Source organism: Acipenser ruthenus, chromosome 10 (assembly GCF_902713425.1).
Source record: "Acipenser ruthenus chromosome 10, fAciRut3.2 maternal haplotype, whole genome shotgun sequence".
Taxonomy (NCBI): Eukaryota; Metazoa; Chordata; class Actinopteri; order Acipenseriformes; family Acipenseridae; genus Acipenser; species Acipenser ruthenus.
In genome coordinates, this window is record NC_081198.1 from 22,449,249 (window position 1) to 22,475,127 (window position 25,879).

General features: G+C 48.6%; 4 non-coding genes and 5 pseudogenes across 4 annotated transcripts; all 9 read right to left on the reverse strand.

Annotated features, from left to right (window-relative positions):
* Nucleotides 1-2,541: 2,541 nt before the first annotated feature.
* On the reverse strand, nt 2,542-2,732 carry LOC131739072 (U2 spliceosomal RNA). The gene has a single exon (XR_009330238.1). It is a non-coding gene; the product is annotated as a U2 spliceosomal RNA (small nuclear RNA).
* A 598-nt stretch (nt 2,733-3,330) lies between these two features.
* Nucleotides 3,331-3,485, reverse strand: LOC131738691 (U2 spliceosomal RNA; annotated as a pseudogene).
* A 7,058-nt stretch (nt 3,486-10,543) lies between these two features.
* On the reverse strand, nt 10,544-10,698 carry LOC131738782 (U2 spliceosomal RNA; annotated as a pseudogene).
* Nucleotides 10,699-15,733: 5,035 nt separating this feature from the next.
* LOC131738809 (U2 spliceosomal RNA) lies at nt 15,734-15,830 on the reverse strand (annotated as a pseudogene).
* A 611-nt stretch (nt 15,831-16,441) lies between these two features.
* Nucleotides 16,442-16,632, reverse strand: LOC131738277 (U2 spliceosomal RNA). The gene has a single exon (XR_009329841.1). It is a non-coding gene; the product is annotated as a U2 spliceosomal RNA (small nuclear RNA).
* Nucleotides 16,633-17,223: 591 nt separating this feature from the next.
* LOC131739074 (U2 spliceosomal RNA) lies at nt 17,224-17,414 on the reverse strand. Its single transcript, XR_009330240.1, has one exon. It is a non-coding gene; the product is annotated as a U2 spliceosomal RNA (small nuclear RNA).
* Nucleotides 17,415-18,013: 599 nt separating this feature from the next.
* Nucleotides 18,014-18,168, reverse strand: LOC131738644 (U2 spliceosomal RNA; annotated as a pseudogene).
* A 3,464-nt stretch (nt 18,169-21,632) lies between these two features.
* Nucleotides 21,633-21,823, reverse strand: LOC131739075 (U2 spliceosomal RNA). Its single transcript, XR_009330241.1, has one exon. It is a non-coding gene; the product is annotated as a U2 spliceosomal RNA (small nuclear RNA).
* A 597-nt stretch (nt 21,824-22,420) lies between these two features.
* Nucleotides 22,421-22,575, reverse strand: LOC131738655 (U2 spliceosomal RNA; annotated as a pseudogene).
* Nucleotides 22,576-25,879: the final 3,304 nt, after the last annotated feature.

The window sequence follows — 25,879 nt, forward strand, 5'->3', positions numbered from 1 at the left end:
CTTTGAAGGGAGGCCCTTCGCTTGAAGAGGGTCATTGCTACAGAGGTACTGCTGGTCAGGGAAGGTGTTGACCCCGACCTCTCCCTCGGTGCATTAGTGAACACCTCTTCTGCGAGGTGTGCTAGGGTTTGTGCCAACGACTGGGAAGGCTGGCTGGGGATGCCCTGGCTGGCTGCTACCTGCCCACTAGGCGGCAGTGTAGCCGTCCCACTCGCCTCCGTCTCTGCCTGCGAGGGCAAGACTGGGGACTTTGTGTGGACATTAGCTGGTTTTGGATCTATGGGGGCCACCTGCAACTTGCTGTCTTTGATCCTGATCTTCTTTCTTTTCCCCCCCTCGTTTCTACCCTTTCTTTTCCCCACCCTCTGCTGGTTCTTCACTCCCTTCCCCTCCTTCTCACTCTCACTTTCACTGTCGCTTTTGCTTTCCTCCCCCACGGACTCAATCCTTATGGCGTCATAACGAGAGCCGAGGGGGAGTGCTGGCGCTGAGAGGGCCCTACTCAGGGGGGGGGGGCGCTGCTGGGTCCGGGCTCCCTCCCTGCCTCGTGTTCTGCATCAGAGGAGCTACTGGAGGAGCTAGTGGAGTGGCTGTTGTACTCTCTCTCTGGGCTGGGGGAAGGGGTCCTCGTAAAACGGGACATGTCTCGGGAGCGGGGGGGTGAGGGGGTGCTGGTGATGATGGTGGTGCTGGAGTCTGGGTTTTGGATACTGTTGGTGGTGATGTGGACTGATCTTTGTTACTTGCTCCCTCTTCCTGCTCAGGCCTGGCTTGTTCATGTTTGCCTTGCTGGCTCTGGCCATGTTGGCATAGGAAGAGGGGCAGTCCTTAAACAGGTGCCCCTTCTTTCCACACAAATTGCACTGCCTCTCTTCTCTGCAGTGGCTGGTCTCGTGGGGGGCGCCGCAGTTCCTGCACTTGACTACAGTACACGCGGCCGTCAGGTGTCCTAATTCCCCACATTTCCTGCAGAGTTTTGGCATCCCATTATAGAATATCAGCCCTCTGTTGGGCCCTAACACTATGGAGTTTGGAATGTGGCGGACGCCTCCAATGCCCGATGGATCAACATTAAGGCGTACCAGCCACTTTCTGGCTCCTGTCCAAACCCCATCTTCATCTGTAATTTTCCTCCCTTCTGATGACACCCTCCCATAGCGGTTAAGCCATGTTGTAATATCATAGTCGCTAACAGCCTCATTGAAAAATTGGACAGTAACAACTTTCATTTCTCTGTCTGTCAGTGCATCCACACAAAATTCTTTGTATGGAGCGAGATATTTATTCTCCCCCCAAAAGGACCACATTTCTTGTAACTTTTGGGGGTTCCTAAAACTGACCTCAAACACTTCCTTAAGCCCTGGCAATTTCACCAAACAATTCAAGTCAGAAGGGGAAAAACCCATACCCCTCTGAAGAATGGTCCGGCTGAACTCCAGTCTCGTCAGTCCTGGTTCCGTTTCATCTTGCTTGTTTCTTGTGAAGCGCACCGCATTGTGCCTCCTGGTTTCCTGGGTTGGCCGGAACGCCATCCTTCAGCTGGCTCCTCCGATTGGGGTGGGAGAAGCCTCTGGACGTCCGGGTTGTCTCTCTCTACGGAAAAGAGACAACGTAAGCAGCAAATCTGGGCAGTTGAAGGAACTATTACTTTAGTCCCTGAGGAGATGGTCGCCTCGCAAGAGGGACCCCCTCCCCAGGTGAACGGTGTCCTTCCCTGGCGGAGTAGGGGGCGCTGCTTGGCACCGAGACCACGTAGGAAGAATCGTGGCTGTGACACCTCCTCGGGGTCCGGGGCCGCCCTCTGCTCCTCCCAGATGGCGCCCTCTGCTGGGCGCCTGCTGCTCTCTCGGTCTGGATCTCGATTACAATCAAGGGCTGGGGATGAGGTCGTCTAGGTCATCAAAGGGTCCTCAAAGGTCGTCTGGATGGTAGGTCCTCCTTCTCTCTAACTCCAGGAACGTCTGGAAAAGCCGGAACCGCCTGAAAAAGAAAAAAACGGGAACCGCCTGAAAAAGAAAAAACTACTCTCAACAGTCAACAAAATCTTGAAAGACCCTCGGCCTGGATTGGGCAAGCCAAAACCAGACTGAGCATTAGTCTTCCAAAAAGTTGCCGAGCTGAAGAAAGCCAGTCAAAAATAAAAAAAAATTCTGTTCCTCCTCACCCGAACAAACCTCTCACAGACCCTCGGAGGGAGCGGGCAATGCCACTACCCTCTAAGCCTTAGTCTTAGAAAGATTTATTCGAACTGAAGAGAAGCCAGAGTATATGGCTGGCTAAGAAGGACCTGGCATAGGGACATGTTCCACCACACTTGTCTGGTTAGCTGCATGCTCCCAGGAAACAAACTGCTGCTGTCTACATCATCATCACATGTGAATAAAAGAAAGAAAGACAGCAAGAAAGAAAGAAAGAGAGAAAGAAAAAAAAAGAAGTAAAACGGCGGGAAAACTTGCATCAACACTGGCACTCTCCCTCCAGCAGGGGTAGACAAAATGCTCACAGGAGAGATCCAGATCTGACTTTGACCAACGTTAGAGAAAGGTGTGCACCGTTCCCGGAGGTACTGCAATACCGGGCCGATGCGTGGAGTGGACGGAGCAAGCCCCTGTTCCATCTCCCGATTCCAAAAATCAATTTAATATATGGTCCCCTGATAGGGGACGTATCAGATATTAAACTGATAAGAACAGATACTACACTTGATCTTAGCCAAAAGGCCGAGAAGCGATGGCGACTTGGCCCTTGCCCGGGGCCCCCCAGCCCGGACGGCACAGGGGGATTCAAAGGTGGGTGCAAAATTTCAAGCACAAGCAGACCCCAAAAAAACGGGCTGCTGCTTCCAGAGGGGAAATGTGCAATTTAAGCAGGAGAAAACAAAACAAAGCAAAAACACACACATAACACCAAAAACAAAACATAAACTGGCGGAGTGCGTCTTACAAATAGTCATGCCAAGCTGCTATGCTGTGCAAGGTGCCTTGGGTAACTACAACTGTGCCTCGCTGGCTGGCTGGCTTGCTAAGAAGGTCCTGGCATAGGGACATGCTCCACCACACTTGTCTGGTTAGCTGCATGCTCCCAGGAAACAACCTGCTGCTGTCTACATCATCACCACATGTGAATAAAAGAAAGAAAGACAGCAAGAAAGAAAGAGAGAAAGAAAGAGAGAAAGAGAGAAAGAAAGAGAGAAAGAAAGAAAGAGAGAAAGAAAAAAAAAGAAGTAAAACGGCGGGAAAACTTGCATCAACACTGGCACTCTCCCTCCAGCAGGGGTAGACAAAATGCTCACAGGAGAGATCCAGATCTGACTTTGACCAACGTTAGAGAAAGGTGTGCACCGTTCCCGGAGGTACTGCAATACCGGGCCGATGCGTGGAGTGGACGGAGCAAGCCCCTGTTCCATCTCCCGATTCCAAAAATCAATTTAATATATGGTCCCCTGATAGGGGACGTATCAGATATTAATACTCTTTTATTGAGATTTTACATTTTTTACATTTACACCCATTCGTTTTTTTCATTCATTTTACATTTCTTTTAAAGATGACATTCATGCATACAGACATACATTTTGTTTTAAAAGCATTTAAAATACATTTAAAAACACCAAGACAATTGTGCTTTGTACATGGTTAAAACAGACACAGATTAAAATCAACATGAAAAAAACCTGTGCTGCTTTAAAAGTGACTTGAAAAAAAGAACCATCTATAAAAAACCAGTGTTTGTGAGGGCCGGGGAGTGCTCTCTAAAAAAGTTCAAAAGTGAACATAAAACTAGATCTAAAACAGGGACAGGGGAAAAGGGACAGTGTATAGAACAGTGAGTTAAAATTCTAAAATTTTAAAACACTTAAAATGTAACTTTTAATAGTTTACATTAAAAATCTTAAAGATACATAAAACAAAACAAAACAAAATCAAATAAAACATTCAACGTAAATCAAATAAAAGTCAATAAAACTGAAACAAAAAGACTACATAAAACCAGGGCACCGTTGAAAAAACGGTCATGCCAGCTAAAAAGGGCGGAATGCTGGCATGACAAAATAAATAAAAGGCTTAGCGGTGCCCCGTAGTCCCGCTCCTAGGAGCTAGCGGTTCCAGTTTTTTCCTTTATTCCATCTTCACGTCCTGAAGTCCGGCGATCCTCCACTCCGCGCAGGCCTTGTCCTTCCCGAGGGTCCGGATGTCCAGAATTACAAAGTCCTTGATAAGAGTTTGTGCCCTTCTGGTCGTGGTGATAGTGTCTAGCTCCTGCTTGTGATAGACACAGACGTTACAGCCTTCCCACAGGATCTGCTTGACAACATTGATGACACGCCAAATGCACTTAGCTGTGCTGGTAGCGATTCCTCCCGCAGGCCCATAGAGCACAGTCTCAGCGGTCATCTTGGCCGTGTCAGCAAACCTGTTTAGGAAGACAGAGACAGAGAGCCAGACACTGCCAGCCACATCACACTCCCAGAAGATATGGGCTGGTGTTTCTCTCTTGCGGCACTTTGCATAGGGGCATGTTTCTACTTGGGCTAGTCCCCTCCTGAACATGAACGCTCGAGTGGGGAGTGCACTGTGGACGGTGTTCCATGCTATATCCTTCTGGACATTACTGAGGCAGCTGTGAGACACATTCTCCCAGATTTTTTGGCTTTGGGTGAGGGAGAAAGTAGCTACTTTTTCAATTTCCTGGGAACCGGCAAGATATTTAGTTACAGCCTTGTATTCCCAGGAGGCCAATTTTGCTTTATCTAAGCCCAATTTATATATAGTGTCCCTTAAGGTTCTATAATACAATGGGGGGTCCCAGGAGTACGGCACGGTGTTATCAATAGTGCAGAGGCCCAAGGCCCTGAGACAGGTGGCAAAATAGAAACGATTCATGTAACATACCTTCCTGTCCAGGGCCTGGATGTTCTTGATAGTTTGCGTGAGCCCCTGCACTCGGGTGAGCTGCACAACGTCCGGGACCCCCTTACCTCCCTTCTTGTCGGCTTTACTCAGGGTGGCTCGCTTTACCCTCTCCATCTTGCTGCCCCAGATAAAGCGGTGGATAATGCGGTCCACCACTTTTTTGGTGGTCCTGTCTGGGGGAAAGATTTTTCCTACATAAGAGAGGATGGGGAACAGTATAGACTTGGTTATTAATACTCTACCCGTCATTGTTAAGGATCTTGTGCTCCATCCGCCAATCTTTTTACGGACCTGGTTAATGGCCGCCGTCCAGCTCTGGGCCCCCGAGCTATTGTTCTCGAAAATGAGGCCCAGAATCTTGATTTTGTCCTTTTTGACAGGGTACATGTCCGACAGTTCCCTATCTACCTGCCAATTTTTAGACACGTAGACTTCGCTCTTGGACTTATTAATCACTGCCCCGGTCGCCGTGCAGTACTTCTCAAGGATATTACTAATCCGAGGTACCGACGATGTGTTGGTGCAAATGAGTGACACATCGTCCATATATGCTGTTGTTTTGACCTGGACCCCGTTGGATCCAGGCAGCTGGAAACCAGTTATATTGGTATCCCTACGAATTGCCTGCAGGAGGGGTTCAATGCACACGACATATAGCAGTGGGGATAGTGGGCAACCCTGTCTGACCCCTGACTGGATAGATATTTTACCAGTCAGGTGCCTGTTCACCAAGACTCGGGTACTAATGTTTGTATATATGGTTTTAACCCACTCCCTAAGTCCAGGAGCGAATTTCATCTGGTCCATCACTTTGTACATATATTCATGGCTTACCCTATCGAACGCCTTCTCCTGGTCAAGGTTGAACAGGCAGAGGGGATGGTTCCGTTCTCTAGAATAAGCCAGAATGTCCCTTGTTAACATTAAAATATCCGTGATGGACCTCCCTGGGACGCCACAAGCCTGGTCGGGGCCAATGACCAAAGGGAGGTGTACTTGTAGCCGGAGCATCAGAGCTTTGGCTAGTATCTTGTAATCCACGCAAAGGAGGCTGATTGGGCGCCAATTCCGTAGATCTTTAACTTCCCCTTTCTTATGAAGGAGAGTAATTACACTCTCCCGCATAGAAGGGCCCAACCGCTTCTCCCTGTAGACCGCTCTGTAGACCTCCGCTAAATGGACTTTTAGCATGTCCCAAAAAAGATGGTAATACTCACCCGGGATGCCATCTGGACCTGGCGTCTTACCGGTGTTCATGGTCTTAACCGCCTGGGTGAGCTCCTCCAGCGTGAGTTCTGGGTCCTTCTCCTCCTCCTCGTCGTCCCGCACTGAGTCAGGCTCCAACTGGCTCAGGAACCACTCTATCAGGGTGTCATCTGTAGCTTTGATGTTATATAGGTCCCTATAGAAGTTCTCTACCACTTTTTTCACTCCCTCACTATCCTCTACTATCCTCCCCCTGCTGTCGAGCATGGAGGACATCAAGTGCCGCTTCTCCCTCGTTTTCTGGAAGAAGAAGCGAGTACACTTTTCGTCTTCCTCCATTTTTTGCACTTTTGCATTGTGCATGACCTTTCGTTGTTCCTCCCTACAAAGCACTGAAAGATCTAGCTTGGTCTGGGCTATCTCGTCGCTTACAGGGAACCCCCGAAGCTGAAGCAGGCTCAGACGCTGGAGGGCAGCATTCAGGTGTTTATATTTGGCCCTCCTTTCTTTTGCTTTCCTCTTGCCTGCTGCTATGAAATAACCCTTAGTTCTGATTTTGACCATCTCCCACCACTCTATAGGGGAGTTGAATAGGTCACGCAAAGTGGTCCACTCAACAAGCCTGCTCTTATAGGCTGCAGCTATGGAGGGGTCATTGAGTAATGAGGTGTTTAATTTCCAGACCCCTGACCCCATCTGGGAGGTCTGAGGGACCTGCAATGTTACCTGCAGGAGCCTATGGTCAGAGAAGAAGACGGCCTGGGTGTCTACTGCCGTCTTCGTAAGGGAGCTGGTATGCAGGACGAGATCTATACGGGAGAAGGAGGTCCCAGATGAGCTCACCCAGGTAAAGGGAGGCACCAGGTCCTTACCTGCATCACACAGGGAGAAATCAGATATTACGGAGGACAAAACTCTACTAGAGCGGTCGTTGCGTGGCCTGCTCCGGTCTACGTCCCTCAGAGCACAATTGAAGTCACCTGACACGATGACGGGTACGTTCCCCAGCAGGAGTGGACGCAGCTGTGGAAAAAATTGAACTCTTTCGTTTTGGTTAGTGGGTGCGTAGACATTGACCAGTCTGAGGGGAGTTTTGTTGTATGTCACATCCACGCTCAGAATTCTACCAGGTTCTACCTCCCTGCTGCTGCGGGAGGTAATAAATGGGTTTTTAAACAGGATACCTACTCCGTCGGCTCTGGCTATGTTGGAGCCCGACCAGAAGGAGTCCCCCAGGGTCCAACTCTCCTTCAGGTCCCTATAATCAGGGCTCGACGAAATACCACACTCCTGCAGAAAGATGAGATCTGCTTTCAAGTTAGCTAGATAGTTTAGTACATCAAATCTTTTTTGTGTCTCCCTGATGCTCCTGACATTAACAGACACACATATCAGGGCCATCAGGGTAGCTAACAAGAAAAGGAGTCGCTGCGTCCACCCCATAGCGACTATGATTGGGAGGTCGGGACACTCTTCCTACTCTTAGCTCTACGCTTGCTTCGAGGGGGCTTGGGCTTATTTGCAACTCCCATCACCCCTGAGAAGGTACTCACTGCTGCCTCGTCCAAGAAGGCACCGTCTTTATATGCACAGTACGTGGAGTTGTTGGGGCTATTCAACTCCCCACAAGGTAAGTCTGGTGGAACTTGCTCAGGGCCCCTCGGAACGTGTGGGTCAGCTTTGTCCTGGGGGGGGTTATGACAGACAGCATTCTTTGGCTGTTACCGTCTGTTGAATTGGAGCTGTTAGCAGACTTCTGGCTTACCGCGTCCAGGGGTATTCCCATGTCCTCCAGTGCTGTATCTAGGAGGACCTCTAGGGGGCCCCTGGTTTTGCCCATACAAGGGAGGGGGTCAAGGATGCTTTGAAGGGAGGCCCTTCGCTTGAAGAGGGTCATTGCTACAGAGGTACTGCTGGTCAGGGAAGGTGTTGACCCCGACCTCTCCCTCGGTGCATTAGTGAACACCTCTTCTGCGAGGTGTGCTAGGGTTTGTGCCAACGACTGGGAAGGCTGGCTGGGGATGCCCTGGCTGGCTGCTACCTGCCCACTAGGCGGCAGTGTAGCCGTCCCACTCGCCTCCGTCTCTGCCTGCGAGGGCAAGACTGGGGACTTTGTGTGGACATTAGCTGGTTTTGGATCTATGGGGGCCACCTGCAACTTGCTGTCTTTGATCCTGATCTTCTTTCTTTTCCCCCCCCTCGTCTCTACCCTTTCTTTTCCCCACCCTCTGCTGGTTCTTCACTCCCTTCCCCTCCTTCTCACTCTCACTTTCACTGTCGCTTTCGCTTTCCTCCCCCACGGACTCAATCCTTATGGCGTCATAACGAGAGCCGAGGGGGAGTGCTGGCGCTGAGAGGGCCCTACTCAGGGGGGGGCCGCTGCTGGGTCCAGGCTCCCTCCCTGCCTCGTGTTCTGCATCAGAGGAGCTACTGGAGGAGCTAGTGGAGTGGCTGTTGTACTCTCTCTCTGGGCTGGGGGAAGGGGTCCTCGTAAAACGGGACATGTCTCGGGGGCGGGGGGGTGAGGGGGGTGCTGGTGATGATGGTGGTGCTGGAGTCTGGGTCTTGGATACTGTTGGTGGTGATGTGGACTGATCTTTGTTACTTGCTCCCTCTTCCTGCTCAGGCCTAGGCTTGTTCATGTTTGCCTTGCTGGCTCTGGCCATGTTGGCATAGGAAGAGGGGCAGTCCTTAAACAGGTGCCCCTTCTTTCCACACAAATTGCACTGCCTCTCTTCTCTGCAGTGGCTGGTCTCGTGGGGGGCGCCGCAGTTCCTGCACTTGACTACAGTACACGCGGCCGCCAGGTGTCCTAATTCCCCACATTTCCTGCAGAGTTTTGGCATCCCATTATAGAATACCAGCCCTCTGTTGGGCCCTAACACTATGGAGTTTGGAATGTGGCGGACGCCTCCAATGCCCGATGGATCAACATTAAGGCGTACCAGCCACTTTCTGGCTCCTGTCCAAACCCCATCTTCGTCTGTAATTTTCCTCCCTTCTGATGACACCCTCCCATAGCGGTTAAGCCATGTTGTAATATCATAGTCGCTAACAGCCTCATTGAAAAATTGGACAGTAACAACTTTCATTTCTCTGTCTGTCAGTGCATCCACACAAAATTCTTTGTATGGAGCGAGATATTTATTCTCCCCCCAAAAGGACCACATTTCTTGTAACTTTTGGGGGTTCCTAAAACTGACCTCAAACACTTCCTTAAGCCCTGGCAATTTCACCAAACAATTCAAGTCAGAAGGGGAAAAACCCATACCCCTCTGAAGAATGGTCCGGCTGAACTCCAGTCTCGTCAGTCCTGGTTCCGTTTCATCTTGCTTGTTTCTTGTGAAGCGCACCGCATTGTGCCTCCTGTTTTCCTGGGTTGGCCGGAACGCCATCCTTCAGCTGGCTCCTCCGATTGGGGTGGGAGAAGCCTCTGGACGTCCGGGTTGTCTCTCTCTACGGAAAAGAGACAACGTAAGCAGCAAATCTGGGCAGTTGAAGGAACTATTACTTTAGTCCCTGAGGAGATGGTCGCCTCGCAAGAGGGACCCCCTCCCCAGGTGAACGGTGTCCTTCCCTGGCGGAGTAGGGGGCGTTGCTTGGCACCGAGACCACGTAGGAAGAATCGTGGCTGTGACGCCTCCTCGGGGTCCGGGGCCGCCCTCTGCTCCTCCCAGATGGCGCCCTCTGCTGGGCGCCTGCTGCTCTCTCGGTCTGGATCTCGATTACAATCAAGGGCTGGGGATGAGGTCGTCTAGGTCATCAAAGGGTCCTCAAAGGTCGTCTGGATGGTAGGTCCTCCTTCTCTCTAACTCCAGGAACGTCTGGAAAAGCCGGAACCGCCTGAAAAAGAAAAAAACGGGAACCGCCTGAAAAAGAAAAAACTGCTCTCAACAGTCAACAAAATCTTGAAAGACCCTCGGCCTGGATTGGGCAAGCCAAAACCAGACTGAGCATTAGTCTTCCAAAAAGTTGCCGAGCTGAAGAAAGCCAGTCAAAAATAAAAAAATTCTGTTCCTCCTCACCCGAACAAACCTCTCACAGACCCTCGGAGGGAGCGGGCAATGCCACTACCCTCTAAGCCTTAGTCTTAGAAAGATTTATTCGAACTGTAGAGAAGCCAGAGTATATGGCTGGCTAAGAAGGACCTGGCATAGGGACATGTTCCACCACACTTGTCTGGTTAGCTGCATGCTCCCAGGAAACAAACTGCTGCTGTCTACATCATCACCACATGTGAATAAAAGAAAGAAAGACAGCAAGAAAGAAAGAGAGAAAGAAAGAGAAAGAAAGAAAGAGAAAAAGAAAAAAAAAGAAGTAAAGCGGCGGGAAAACTTGCATCAACACTGGCACTCTCCCTCCAGCAGGGGTAGACAAAATGCTCACAGGAGAGATCCAGATCTGACTTTGACCAACGTTAGAGAAAGGTGTGCACCGTTCCCGGAGGAACTACAATACCGGGCCGATGCGTGGAGTGGACGGAGCAAGCCCCTGTTCCATCTCCCGATTCCAAAAATCAATTTTATATATGGTCCCCTGATAGGGGACGTATCAGATATTAATACTCTTTTATTGAGATTTTACATTTTTTACATTTACACCCATTCGTTTTTTTCATTCATTTTACATTTCTTTTAAAGATGACATTCATGCATACAGACATACATTTTGTTTTAAAAGCATTTAAAATACATTTAAAAACACCAAGACAATTGTGCTTTGTACATGGTTAAAACACACAGATTAAAATCAACATGAAAAAAACCTGTGCTGTTTTAAAAGTGACTGGAAAAAAAGAACCATCTATAAAAAACCAGTGCTTGTGAGGGCCGGGGAGTGCTCTCTAAAAGGTTCAAAAGTGAACATAAAACTAGATCTAAAACAGGGACAGGGGAAAAGGGACAGTGTATAAAACAGTGAGTTAAAATTCTAAAATTTTAAAACACTTAAAATGTAACTTTTAATAGTTTACATTAAAAATCTTAAAGATACATAAAACAAAACAATACAAAATCAAATAAAACATTCAACGTAAATCAAATAAAAGTCCATAAAACTGAAACAAAAGACTACATAAAACCAGGGCACCGTTGAAAAACGGTCATGCCAGCTAAAAAGGGCGGAATGCTGGCATGACAAAATAAATAAAAGGCTTAGCGGTGCCCCGTAGTCCCGCTCCTAGGAGCTAGCGGTTCCAGTTTTTTCCTTTATTCCATCTTCACGTCCTGAAGTCCGGCGATCCTCCACTCCGCGCAGGCCTTGTCCTTCCCGAGGGTCCGGATGTCCAGAATTACAAAGTCCTTGATAAGAGTTTGTGCCCTTCTGGTCGTGGTGATAGTGTCTAGCTCCTGCTTGTGTTAGACACAGACGTTACGGCCTTCCCACAGGATCTGCTTGACAACATTGATGACACGCCAAACGCACTTAGCTGTGCTGGTAGTGATTCCTCCCGCAGGCCCATAGAGCACAGTCTCAGCGGTCATCTTGGCCGTGTCAGCAAACCTGTTTAGGAAGACAGAGACAGAGAGCCAGACACTGCCAGCCACATCACATTCCCAGAAGATATGGGCTGGTGTTTCTCTCTTGCGGCACTTTGCATAGGGGCATGTTTCTACTTGGGCTAGTCCCCTCCTGAACATGAATGCTCGAGTGGGGAGTGCACTGTGGACGGTGTTCCATGCTATATCCTTCTGGACATTACTGAGGCAGCTGTGAGACACATTCTCCCAGATTTTTGGGCTTTGGGTGAGGGAGAAAGTAGCTACTTTTTCAATTTCCTGGGAACCGGCAAGATATTTAGTTACAGCCTTGTATTCCCAGGAGGCCAATTTTGCTTTATCTAAGCCCAATTTATATATAGTGTCGCTTAAGGTTCTATAATACAATGGGGGGTCCCAGGAGTACGGCACGGTGTTATCAATAGTGCAGAGGCCCAAGGCCCTGAGACAGGTGGCAAAATAGAAACGATTCATGTAACATACCTTCCTGTCCAGGGCCTGGATGTTCTTGATAGTTTGCGTGAGCCCCTGCACTCGGGTGAGCTGCACAACGTCCGGGACCCCCTTACCTCCCTTCTTGTCGGCTTTACTCAGGGTGGCTCGTTTTACCCTCTCCATCTTGCTGCCCCAGATAAAGCGGTGGATAATGCGGTCCACCACTTTTTTGGTGGTCCTGTCTGGGGGAAAGATTTTTCCTACATAAGAGAGGATGGGGAACAGTATAGACTTGGTTATTAATACTCTACCCGTCATTGTTAAGGATCTTGTGCTCCATCCGCCAATCTTTTTACGGACCTGGTTAATGGCCGCCGTCCAGCTCTGGGCCCCCGAGCTATTGTTCTCGAAAATGAGGCCCAGAATCTTGATTTTGTCCTTTTTGACAGGGTACATGTCCGACAGTTCCCTATCTACCTGCCAATTTTTAGACACGTAGACTTCGCTCTTGGACTTATTAATCACTGCCCTGGTCGCCGTGCAGTACTTCCCAAGGATATTACTAATCCGAGGTACCGACGATGTGTTGGTGCAAATGAGTGACACATCGTCCATATATGCTGTTGTTTTGACCTGGACCCCGTTGGATCCAGGCAGCTGGAAACCAGTTATATTGGTATCCCTACGAATTGCCTGCAGGAGGGGTTCAATGCACACGACATATAGCAGTGGGGATAGTGGGCAACCCTGTCTGACCCCTGACTGGATAGATATTTTACCAGTCAGGTGCCTGTTCACCAAGACTCGGGTACTAATGTTTGTATAGATGGTTTTAAACCACCCCCTAAGTCCAGGAGCGAATTTCATCTGGTCCATCACTTTGTACATATATTCATGGCTTACCCTATCGAACGCCTTCTCCTGGTCAAGGTTGAACAGGCAGAGGGGATGGTTCCGTTCTCTAGAATAAGCCAGAATGTCCCTTGTTAACATTAAAATATCCGTGATGGACCTCCCTGGGACGCCACAAGCCTGGTCGGGGCCAATGACCAAAGGGAGGTGTACTTGTAGCCGGAGCATCAGAGCTTTGGCTAGTATCTTGTAATCCACGCAAAGGAGGCTGATTGGGCGCCAATTCCGTAGATCTTTAACTTCCCCTTTCTTATGAAGGAGAGTAATTACACTCTCCCGCATAGAAGGGCCCAACCGCTTCTCCCTGTAGACCGCTCTGTAGACCTCCGCTAAATGGACTTTTAGCGTGTCCCAAAAAAGATGGTAATACTCACCCGGGATGCCATCTGGACCTGGCGTCTTACCGGTGTTCATGGTCTTAACCGCCTGGGTGAGCTCCTCCAGCGTGAGTTCTGGGTCCTTCTCCTCCTCCTCCTCGTCCCGCACTGAGTCAGGCTCCAACTGGCTCAGGAACCACTCTATCAGGGTGTCATCTGTAGCTTTGATGTTATACAGGTCCCTATAGAAGTTCTCTACCACTTTTTTCACTCCCTCACTATCCTCTACTATCCTCCCCCTGCTGTCAAGCATGGAGGACATCAAGTGCCGCTTCTCCCTCGTTTTCTGGAAGAAGAAGCGAGTACACTTTTCGTCTTCCTCCATTTTTTGCACTTTTGCATTGTGCATGACCTTTCGTTGTTCCTCCCTACAAAGCACTGAAAGATCTAGCTTGGTCTGGGCTATCTCGTCGCTTACAGGGAACCCCCGAAGCTGAAGCAGGCTCAGACGCTGGAGGGCAGCATTCAGGTATTTATATTTGGCCCTCCTTTCTTTTGCTTTCCTCTTGCCTGCTGCTATGAAATAACCCTTAGTTCTCATTTTGACCATCTCCCACCACTCTATAGGGGAGTTGAATAGGTCACGCAAAGTGGTCCACTCAACAAGCCTGCTCTTATAGGCTGCAGCTATGGAGGGGTCATCGAGTAAGGAGGTGTTTAATTTCCAGACCCCTGACCCCATCTGGGAGGTCTGAGGGACCTGCAATGTTACCTGCAGGAGCCTATGGTCAGAGAAGAAGACGGCCTGGGTGTCTACTGCCGTCTTCGTAAGGGAGCTGGTATGCAGGACGAGATCTATACGGGAGAAGGAGGTCCCAGATGAGCTCACCCAGGTAAAGGGAGGCACCAGGTCCTTACCTGCATCACACAGGGAGAAATCAGATATTATGGAGGACAAAACTCTACTAGAGCGGTCGTTGCGTGGCCTGCTCCGGTCTACGTCCCTCAGAGCACAATTGAAGTCACCTGACACGATGACGGGTACGTTCCCCAGCAGGAGTGGACGCAGCTGTGGAAAAAATTGAACTCTTTCGTTTTGGTTAGTGGGTGCGTAGACATTGACCAGTCTGAGGGGAGTGTTGTTGTATGTCACATCCACGCTCAGAATTCTACCAGGTTCTACCTCCCTGCTGCTGCGGGAGGTAATAAATGGGTTTTTAAACAGGATACCTACTCCGTCGGCTCTGGCTATGTTGGAGCCCGACCAGAAGGAGTCCCCCAGGGTCCAACTCTCCTTCAGGTCCCTATAATCAGGGCTCGACGAAATACCACACTCCTGCAGAAAGATGAGATCTGCTTTCAAGTTAGCTAGATAGTTTAGTACATCAAATCTTTTTTGTGTCTCCCTGATGCTCCTGACATTAACAGACACACATATCAGGGCCATCAGGGTAGCTAACAAGAAAAGGAGTCGCTGCGTCCACCCCATAGCGACTATGATTGGGAGGTCGGGACACTCTTCCTACTCTTAGCTCTACGCTTGCTTCGAGGGGGCTTGGGCTTATTTGCAACTCCCATCACCCCTGAGAAGGTACTCACTGCTGCCTCGTCCAAGAAGGCACCGTCTTTATATGCACAGTACGTGGAGTTGTTGGGGCTATTCAACTCCCCACAAGGTAAGTCTGGTGGAACTTGCTCAGGGCCCCTCGGAACGTGTGGGTCAGCTTTGTCCTGGGGGGGGGTTATGACAGACAGCATTCTTTGGCTGTTACCGTCTGTTGAATTGGAGCTGTTAGCAGACTTCTGGCTTACCGCGTCCAGGGGTATTCCCATGTCCTCCAGTGCTGTATCTAGGAGGACCTCTAGGGGGCCCCTGGTTTTGCCCATACAAGGGAGGGGGTCAAGGATGCTTTGAAGGGAGGCCCTTCGCTTGAAGAGGGTCATTGCTACCGAGGTACTGCTGGTCAGGGAAGGTGTTGACCCCGACCTCTCCCTCGGTGCATTAGTGAACACCTCTTCTGCGAGGTGTGCTAGGGTTTGTGCCAACGACTGGGAAGGCTGGCTGGGGATGCCCTGGCTGGCTGCTACCTGCCCACTAGGCGGCAGTGTAGCCGTCCCACTCGCCTCCGTCTCTGCCTGCGAGGGCAAGACTGGGGACTTTGTGTGGACATTAGCTGGTTTTGGATTTATGGGGGCCACCTGCAACTTGCTGTCTTTGATCCTGATCTTCTTTCTTTTCCCCCCCTCGTCTCTACCCTTTCTTTTCCCCACCCTCTGCTGGTTCTTCACTCCCTTCCCCTCCTTCTCACTCTCACTTTCACTGTCGCTTTCGCTTTCCTCCCCCACGGACTCAATCCTTATGGCGTCATAACGAGAGCCGAGGGGGAGTGCTGGCGCTGAGAGGGCCCTACTCAGGGGGGGGCCGCTGCTGGGTCCGGGCTCCCTCCCTGCCTCGTGTTCTGCATCAGAGGAGCTACTGGAGGAGCTAGATATTAAACTGATAAGAACAGATACTACACTTGATCTTAGCCAAAAGGCCGAGAAGCGATGGCGACTTGGCCCTTGCCCGGGGCCCCCCAGCCTGGATGGCACAGGGGGATTCAAAGGTGGGTGCAAAATTTCAAGCACAAACAGACCCCCAAAAAACGGGCTGCTGCTTCCAGAGGGGAAATGTGCAATTTAAGCAGGAGAAAACAAAACAAAGCAAAAACACACACATAACACCAAAAACAAAACATAAACTGGCGGAGTGCGTCTTACAAATAGTCATGCCAAGCTGCTATGCTGTGCAAGGTGCCTTGGGTAACTACAACTGTGCCTCGCTGGCTGGCTGGCTAAGAAGGACCTGGCATAGGGACATGTTCCACCACACTTGTCTGGTTAGCTGCATGCTCCCAGGAAACAACCTGCTGCTGTCTACATCATCACCACATGTGAATAAAAGAAAGAAAGACAGCAAGAAAGAAAGAGAGAAAGAAAGAGAGAAAGAGAGAAAGAAAGAGAGAAAGAAAGAAAGAGAGAAAGAAAGAAAGAGAGAAAGAAAAAAAAAAGAAGTAAAATGGCGGGAAAACTTGCATCAACACTGGCACTCTCCCTCCAGCAGGGGTAGACAAAATGCTCACAGGAGAGATCCAGATCTGACTTTGACCAACGTTAGAGAAAGGTGTGCACCGTTCCCGGAGGTACTGCAATACCGGGCCGATGCGTGGAGTGGACGGAGCAAGCCCCTGTTCCATCTCCCGATTCCAAAAATCAATTTAATATATGGTCCCCTGATAGGGGACGTATCAGATATTAAACTGATAAGAACAGATACTACACTTGATCTTAGCTAAAAGGCCGAGAAGCGATGGCGACTTGGCCCTTGCCCGGGGCCCCCCAGCCCGGACGGCACAGGGGGATTCAAAGGTGGGTGCAAAATTCCAAGCACAAGCAGACCCCCCAAAAACGGGCTGCTGCTTCCAGAGGGGAAATGTGCAATTTAAGCAGGAGGAAACAAAACAAAGCAAAAACACACACATAACACCAAAAACAAAACATAAACTGGCGGAGTGCGTCTTACAAATAGTCATGCCAAGCTGCTATGCTGTGCAAGGTGCCTTGGGTAACTACAACTGTGCCTCGCTGGCTGGCTGGCTTGCTAAGAAGGTCCTGGCATAGGGACATGTTCCACCACACTTGTCTGGTTAGCTGCATGCTCCCAGGAAACAACCTGCTGCTGTCTACATCATCACCACATGTGAATAAAAGAAAGAAAGACAGCAAGAAAGAAAGAGAGAAAGAAAGAGAGAAAGAAAGAGAGAAAGAAAGAAAGAGAGAAAGAAAAAAAAAAGAAGTAAAACGTTGGGAAAACTTGCATCAACACTGGCACTCTCCCTCCAGCAGGGGTAGACAAAATGCTCACAGGAGAGATCCAGATCTGACTTTGACCAACGTTAGAGAAAGGTGTGCACCGTTCCCGGAGGTACTGCAATACCGGGCCGATGCGTGGAGTGGACGGAGCAAGCCCCTGTTCCATCTCCCGATTCCAAAAATCAATTTAATATATGGTCCCCTGATAGGGGACGTATCAGATATTAAACTGATAAGAACAGATACTACACTTGATCTTAGCCAAAAGGCCGAGAAGCGATGGCGACTTGGCCCTTGCTCGGGGCCCCCCAGCCCGGACGGCACAGGGGGATTCAAAGGTGGGTGCAAAATTTCAAGCACAAACAGACCCCAAAAAAACGGGCTGCTGCTTCCAGAGGGGAAATGTGCAATTTAAGCAGGAGAAAACAAAACAAAGCAAAAACACACACATAACACCAAAAACAAAACATAAACTGGCGGAGTGCGTCTTACAAATAGTCATGCCAAGCTGCTATGCTGTGCAAGGTGCCTTGGGTAACTACAACTGTGCCTCGCTGGCTGGCTGGCTTGCTAAGAAGGTCCTGGCATAGGGACATGTTCCACCACACTTGTCTGGTTAGCTGCATGCTCCCAGGAAACAACCTGCTGCTGTCTACATCATCACCACATGTGAATAAAAGAAAGAAAGACAGCAAGAAAGAAAGAGAGAAAGAAAGAGAGAAAGAGAGAAAGAAAGAGAGAAAGAAAGAAAGAGAGAAAGAAAAAAAAAAGAAGTAAAACGGCGGGAAAACTTGCATCAACACTGGCACTCTCCCTCCAGCAGGGGTAGACAAAATGCTCACAGGAGAGATCCAGATCTGACTTTGACCAACGTTAGAGAAAGGTGTGCACCGTTCCCGGAGGTACTGCAATACCGGGCCGATGCGTGGAGTGGACGGAGCAAGCCCCTGTTCCATCTCCCGATTCCAAAAATCAATTTAATATATGGTCCCCTGATAGGGGACGTATCAGATATTAATACTCTTTTATTGAGATTTTACATTTTTTACATTTACACCCATTCGTTTTTTCAATCATTTTACATTTCTTTTAAAGATGACATTCATGCATACAGACATACATTTTGTTTTAAAAGCATTTAAAATACATTTAAAAACACCAAGACAATTGTGCTTTGTACATGGTTAAAACAGACACAGATTAAAATCAACATGAAAAAAACCTGTGCTGTTTTAAAAGTGACTGGAAAAAAAGAACCATCTATAAAAAAACCAGTGCTTGTGAGGGCCGGGGAGTGCTCTCTAAAAAAGTGAACATAAACCTAGATCTAAAACAGGGACAGGGGAAAAGGGACAGTGTATAAACAGTGAGTTAAAATTCTAAAATTTTAAAACACTTAAAATGTAACTTTTAATAGTTTACATTAAAAATCTTAAAGATACATAAAACAAAACAAAACAAAATCAAATAAAACATTCAAATTAAATCAAAGGTGCATAAAACTGAAACAAAAAGACTACATAAAACCAGGGCACCGTTGAAAAACGGTCATGCCAGCTAAAAAGGGCGGAATGCTGGCATGACAAAATAAATAAAAGGCTTAGCGGTGCCCCGTAGTCCCGCTCCTAGGAGCTAGCGGTTCCAGTTTTTTCCTTTATTCCATCTTCACGTCCTGAAGTCCGGCGATCCTCCACTCCGCGCAGGCCTTGTCCTTCCCGAGGGTCCGGATGTCCAGAATTACAAAGTCCTTGATAAGAGTTTGTGCCCTTCTGGTCGTGGTGATAGTGTCTAGCTCCTGCTTGTGATAGACACAGACGTTACGGCCTTCCCACAGGATCTGCTTGACAACATTGATGACACGCCAAACGCACTTAGCTGTGCTGGTAGTGATTCCTCCCGCAGGCCCATAGAGCACAGTCTCAGCGGTCATCTTGGCCGTGTCAGCAAACCTGTTTAGGAAGACAGAGACAGAGAGCCAGACACTGCCAGCCACATCACACTCCCAGAAGATATGGGCTGGTGTTTCTCTCTTGCGGCACTTTGCATAGGGGCATGTTTCTACTTGGGCTAGTCCCCTCCTGAACATGAACGCTCGAGTGGGGAGTGCACTGTGGACGGTGTTCCATGCTATATCCTTCTGGACATTACTGAGGCAGCTGTGAGACACATTCTCCCAGATTTTTTGGCTTTGGGTGAGGGAGAAAGTAGCTACTTTTTCAATTTCCTGGGAACCGGCAAGATATTTAGTTACAGCCTTGTATTCCCAGGAGGCCAATTTTGCTTTATCTAAGCCCAATTTATATATAGTGTCCCTTAAGGTTCTATAATACAATGGGGGGTCCCAGGAGTACGGCACGGTGTTATCAATAGTGCAGAGGCCCAAGGCCCTGAGACAGGTGGCAAAATAGAAACGATTCATGTAACATACCTTCCTGTCCAGGGCCTGGATGTTCTTGATAGTTTGCGTGAGCCCCTGCACTCGGGTGAGCTGCACAACGTCCGGGACCCCCTTACCTCCCTTCTTGTCGGCTTTACTCAGAGTGGCTCGTTTTACCCTCTCCATCTTGCTGCCCCAGATAAAGCGGTGGATAATGCGGTCCACCACTTTTTTGGTGGTCCTGTCTGGGGGAAAGATTTTTCCTACATAAGAGAGGATGGGGAACAGTATAGACTTGGTTATTAATACTCTACCCGTCATTGTTAAGGATCTTGTGCTCCATCCGCCAATCTTTTTACGGACCTGGTTAATGGCCGCCGTCCAGCTCTGGGCCCCCGAGCTATTGTTCTCGAAAATGAGGCCCAGAATCTTGATTTTGTCCTTTTTGACAGGGTACATGTCCGACAGTTCCCTATCTACCTGCCAATTTTTAGACACGTAGACTTCGCTCTTGGACTTATTAATCACTGCCCCGGTCGCCGTGCAGTACTTCTCAAGGATATTACTAATCCGAGGTACCGACGATGTGTTGGTGCAAATGAGTGACACATCGTCCATATATGCTGTTGTTTTGACCTGGACCCCGTTGGATCCAGGCAGCTGGAAACCAGTTATATTGGTATCCCTACGAATTGCCTGCAGGAGGGGTTCAATGCACACGACATATAGCAGTGGGGATAGTGGGCAACCCTGTCTGACCCCTGACTGGATAGATATTTTACCAGTCAGGTGCCTGTTCACCAAGACTCGGGTACTAATGTTTGTATATATGGTTTTAACCCACTCCCTAAGTCCAGGAGCGAATTTCATCTGGTCCATCACTTTGTACATATATTCATGGCTTACCCTATCGAACGCCTTCTCCTGGTCAAGGTTGAACAGGCAGAGGGGATGGTTCCGTTCTCTAGAATAAGCCAGAATGTCCCTTGTTAACATTAAAATATCCGTGATGGACCTCCCTGGGACGCCACAAGCCTGGTCGGGGCCAATGACCAAAGGGAGGTGTACTTGTAGCCGGAGCATCAGAGCTTTGGCTAGTATCTTGTAATCCACGCAAAGGAGGCTGATTGGGCGCCAATTCCGTAGATCTTTAACTTCCCCTTTCTTATGAAGGAGAGTAATTACACTCTCCCGCATAGAAGGGCCCAACCGCTTCTCCCTGTAGACCGCTCTGTAGACCTCCGCTAAATGGACTTTTAGCGTGTCCCAAAAAAGATGGTAATACTCACCCGGGATGCCATCTGGACCTGGCGTCTTACCGGTGTTCATGGTCTTAACCGCCTGGGTGAGCTCCTCCAGCGTGAGTTCTGGGTCCTTCTCCTCCTCCTCGTCGTCCCGCACTGAGTCAGGCTCCAACTGGCTCAGGAACCACTCTATCAGGGTGTCATCTGTAGCTTTGATGTTATACAGGTCCCTATAGAAGTTCTCTACCACTTTTTTCACTCCCTCACTATCCTCTACTATCCTCCCCCTGCTGTCGAGCATGGAGGACATCAAGTGCCGCTTCTCCCTCGTTTTCTGGAAGAAGAAGCGAGTACACTTTTCGTCTTCCTCCATTTTTTGCACTTTTGCATTGTGCATGACCTTTCGTTGTTCCTCCCTACAAAGCACTGAAAGATCTAGCTTGGTCTGGGCTATCTCGTCGCTTACAGGGAACCCCCGAAGCTGAAGCAGGCTCAGATGCTGGAGGGCAGCATTCAGGTATTTATATTTGGCTCTCCTTTCTTTTGCTTTCCTCTTGCCTGCTGCTATGAAATAACCCTTAGGGCATAGGGACATGTTCCACCACACTTTTCTGGTTAGCTGCATGCTCCCAGGAAACAACCTGCTGCTGTCTACATCATCACCACATGTGAATAAAAGAAAGAAAGACAGCAAGAAATAAAGAGAGAAAGAAAGAGAGAAAGAGAGAAAGAAAGAGAGAAAGAAAGAAAGAGAGAAAGAAAAAAAAAGAAGTAAAACGGCGGGAAAACTTGCATCAACACTGGCACTCTCCCTCCAGCAGGGGTAGACAAAATGCTCACAGGAGAGATCCAGATCTGACTTTGACCAACGTTAGAGAAAGGTGTGCACCGTTCCCGGAGGTACTGCAATACCGGGCCGATGCGTGGAGTGGACGGAGCAAGCCCCTGTTCCATCTCCCGATTCCAAAAATCAATTTAATATATGGTCCCCTGATAGGGGACGTATCAGATATTAAACTGATAAGAACAGATACTACACTTGATCTTAGCCAAAAGGCCGAGAAGCGATGGCGACTTGGCCCTTGCCCGGGGCCCCCCAGCCCGGACGGCACAGGGGGATTCAAAGGTGGGTGCAAAATTCCAAGCACAAGCAGACCCCCAAAAAACGGGCTGCTGCTTCCAGAGGGGAAATGTGCAATTTAAGCAGGAGAAAACAAAACAAAGCAAAAACACACACATAACACCAAAAACAAAACATAAACTGGCGGAGTGCGTCTTACAAATAGTCATGCCAAGCTGCTATGCTGTGCAAGGTGCCTTGGGTAACTACAACTGTGCCTCGCTGGCTGGCTGGCTTGCTAAGAAGGTCCTGGCATAGGGACATGTTCCACCACACTTGGCTGGTTAGCTGCATGCTCCCAGGAAACAACCTGCTGCTGTCTACATCATCACCACATGTGAATAAAAGAAAGAAAGACAGCAAGAAAGAAAGAGAGAAAGAAAGAGAGAAAGAGAGAAAGAAAGAGAGAAAGAAAGAAAGAGAGAAAGAAAAAAAAGAAGTAAAACGGCGGGAAAACTTGCATCAACACTGGCACTCTCCCTCCAGCAGGGGTAGACAAAATGCTCACAGGAGAGATCCAGATCTGACTTTGACCAACGTTAGAGAAAGGTGTGCACCGTTCCCGGAGGTACTGCAATACCGGGCCGATGCGTGGAGTGGACGGAGCAAGCCCCTGTTCCATCTCCCGATTCCAAAAATCAATTTAATATATGGTCCCCTGATAGGGGACGTATCAGATATTAATACTCTTTTATTGAGATTTTACATTTTTTACATTTACACCCATTCGTTTTTTCATTCATTTTACATTTCTTTTAAAGATGACATTCATGCATACAGACATACATTTTGTTTTAAAAGCATTTAAAATACATTTAAAAACACCAAGACAATTGTGCTTTGTACATGGTTAAAACAGACACAGATTAAAATCAACATGAAAAAAACCTGTGCTGTTTTAAAAGTGACTGGAAAAAAAGAACCATCTATAAAAAACCAGTGCTTGTGAGGGCCGGGGAGTGCTCTCTAAAAAAGTGAACATAAACCTAGATCTAAAACAGGGACAGGGGAAAAGGGACAGTGTATAAACAGTGAGTTAAAATTCTAAAATTTTAAAACACTTAAAATGTAACTTTTAATAGTTTACATTAAAAATCTTAAAGATACATAAAACAAAACAAAACAAAATCAAATAAAACATTCAAATTAAATCAAAGGTCCATAAAACTGAAACAAAAAGACTACATAAAACCAGGGCACCGTTGAAAAACGGTCATGCCAGCTAAAAAGGGCGGAATGCTGGCATGACAAAATAAATAAAAGGCTTAGCGGTGCCCCGTAGTCCCGCTCCTAGGAGCTAGCGGTTCCAGTTTTTTCCTTTATTCCATCTTCACGTCCTGAAGTCCGGCGATCCTCCACTCCGCGCAGGCCTTGTCCTTCCCGAGGGTCCGGATGTCCAGAATTACAAAGTCCTTGATAAGAGTTTGTGCCCTTCTGGTCGTGGTGATAGTGTCTAGCTCCTGCTTGTGATAGACACAGACGTTACGGCCTTCCCACAGGATCTGCTTGACAACATTGATGACACGCCAAACGCACTTAGCTGTGCTGGTAGTGATTCCTCCCGCAGGCCCATAGAGCACAGTCTCAGCGGTCATCTTGGCCGTGTCAGCAAACCTGTTTAGGAAGACAGAGACAGAGAGCCAGACACTGCCAGCCACATCACACTCCCAGAAGATATGGGCTGGTGTTTCTCTCTTGCGGCACTTTGCATAGGGGCATGTTTCTACTTGGGCTAGTCCCCTCCTGAACATGAACGCTCGAGTGGGGAGTGCACTGTGGACGGTGTTCCATGCTATATCCTTCTGGACATTACTGAGGCAGCTGTGAGACACATTCTCCCAGATTTTTTGGCTTTGGGTGAGGGAGAAAGTAGCTACTTTTTCAATTTCCTGGGAACCGGCAAGATATTTAGTTACAGCCTTGTATTCCCAGGAGGCCAATTTTGCTTTATCTAAGCCCAATTTATATATAGTGTCCCTTAAGGTTCTATAATACAATGGGGGGTCCCAGGAGTACGGCACGGTGTTATCAATAGTGCAGAGGCCCAAGGCCCTGAGACAGGTGGCAAAATAGAAACGATTCATGTAACATACCTTCCTGTCCAGGGCCTGGATGTTCTTGATAGTTTGCGTGAGCCCCTGCACTCGGGTGAGCTGCACAACGTCCGGGACCCCCTTACCTCCCTTCTTGTCGGCTTTACTCAGAGTGGCTCGTTTTACCCTCTCCATCTTGCTGCCCCAGATAAAGCGGTGGATAATGCGGTCCACCACTTTTTTGGTGGTCCTGTCTGGGGGAAAGATTTTTCCTACATAAGAGAGGATGGGGAACAGTATAGACTTGGTTATTAATACTCTACCCGTCATTGTTAAGGATCTTGTGCTCCATCCGCCAATCTTTTTACGGACCTGGTTAATGGCCGCCGTCCAGCTCTGGGCCCCCGAGCTATTGTTCTCGAAAATGAGGCCCAGAATCTTGATTTTGTCCTTTTTGACAGGGTACATGTCCGACAGTTCCCTATCTACCTGCCAATTTTTAGACACGTAGACTTCGCTCTTGGACTTATTAATCACTGCCCCGGTCGCCGTGCAGTACTTCTCAAGGATATTACTAATCCGAGGTACCGACGATGTGTTGGTGCAAATGAGTGACACATCGTCCATATATGCTGTTGTTTTGACCTGGACCCCGTTGGATCCAGGCAGCTGGAAACCAGTTATATTGGTATCCCTACGAATTGCCTGCAGGAGGGGTTCAATGCACACGACATATAGCAGTGGGGATAGTGGGCAACCCTGTCTGACCCCTGACTGGATAGATATTTTACCAGTCAGGTGCCTGTTCACCAAGACTCGGGTACTAATGTTTGTATATATGGTTTTAACCCACTCCCTAAGTCCAGGAGCGAATTTCATCTGGTCCATCACTTTGTACATATATTCATGGCTTACCCTATCGAACGCCTTCTCCTGGTCAAGGTTGAACAGGCAGAGGGGATGGTTCCGTTCTCTAGAATAAGCCAGAATGTCCCTTGTTAACATTAAAATACCCGTGATGGACCTCCCTGGGACGCCACAAGCCTGGTCGGGGCCAATGACCAAAGGGAGGTGTACTTGTAGCCGGAGCATCAGAGCTTTGGCTAGTATCTTGTAATCCACGCAAAGGAGGCTGATTGGGCGCCAATTCCGTAGATCTTTAACTTCCCCTTTCTTATGAAGGAGAGTAATTACACTCTCCCGCATAGAAGGGCCCAACCGCTTCTCCCTGTAGACCGCTCTGTAGACCTCCGCTAAATGGACTTTTAGCGTGTCCCAAAAAAGATGGTAATACTCACCCGGGATGCCATCTGGACCTGGCGTCTTACCGGTGTTCATGGTCTTAACCGCCTGGGTGAGCTCCTCCAGCGTGAGTTCTGGGTCCTTCTCCTCCTCCTCGTCGTCCCGCACTGAGTCAGGCTCCAACTGGCTCAGGAACCACTCTATCAGGGTGTCATCTGTAGCTTTGATGTTATACAGGTCCCTATAGAAGTTCTCTACCACTTTTTTCACTCCCTCACTATCCTCTACTATCCTCCCCCTGCTGTCGAGCATGGAGGACATCAAGTGCCGCTTCTCCCTCGTTTTCTGGAAGAAGAAGCGAGTACACTTTTCGTCTTCCTCCATTTTTTGCACTTTTGCATTGTGCATGACCTTTCGTTGTTCCTCCCTACAAAGCACTGAAAGATCTAGCTTGGTCTGGGCTATCTCGTCGCTTACAGGGAACCCCCGAAGCTGAAGCAGGCTCAGACGCTGGAGGGCAGCATTCAGGTATTTATATTTGGCTCTCCTTTCTTTTGCTTTCCTCTTGCCTGCTGCTATGAAATAACCCTTAGTTCTGATTTTGACCATCTCCCACCACTCTATAGGGGAGTTGAATAGGTCACGCAAAGTGGTCCACTCAACAAGCCTGCTCTTATAGGCTGCAGCTATGGAGGGGTCATCGAGTAAGGAGGTGTTTAATTTCCAGACC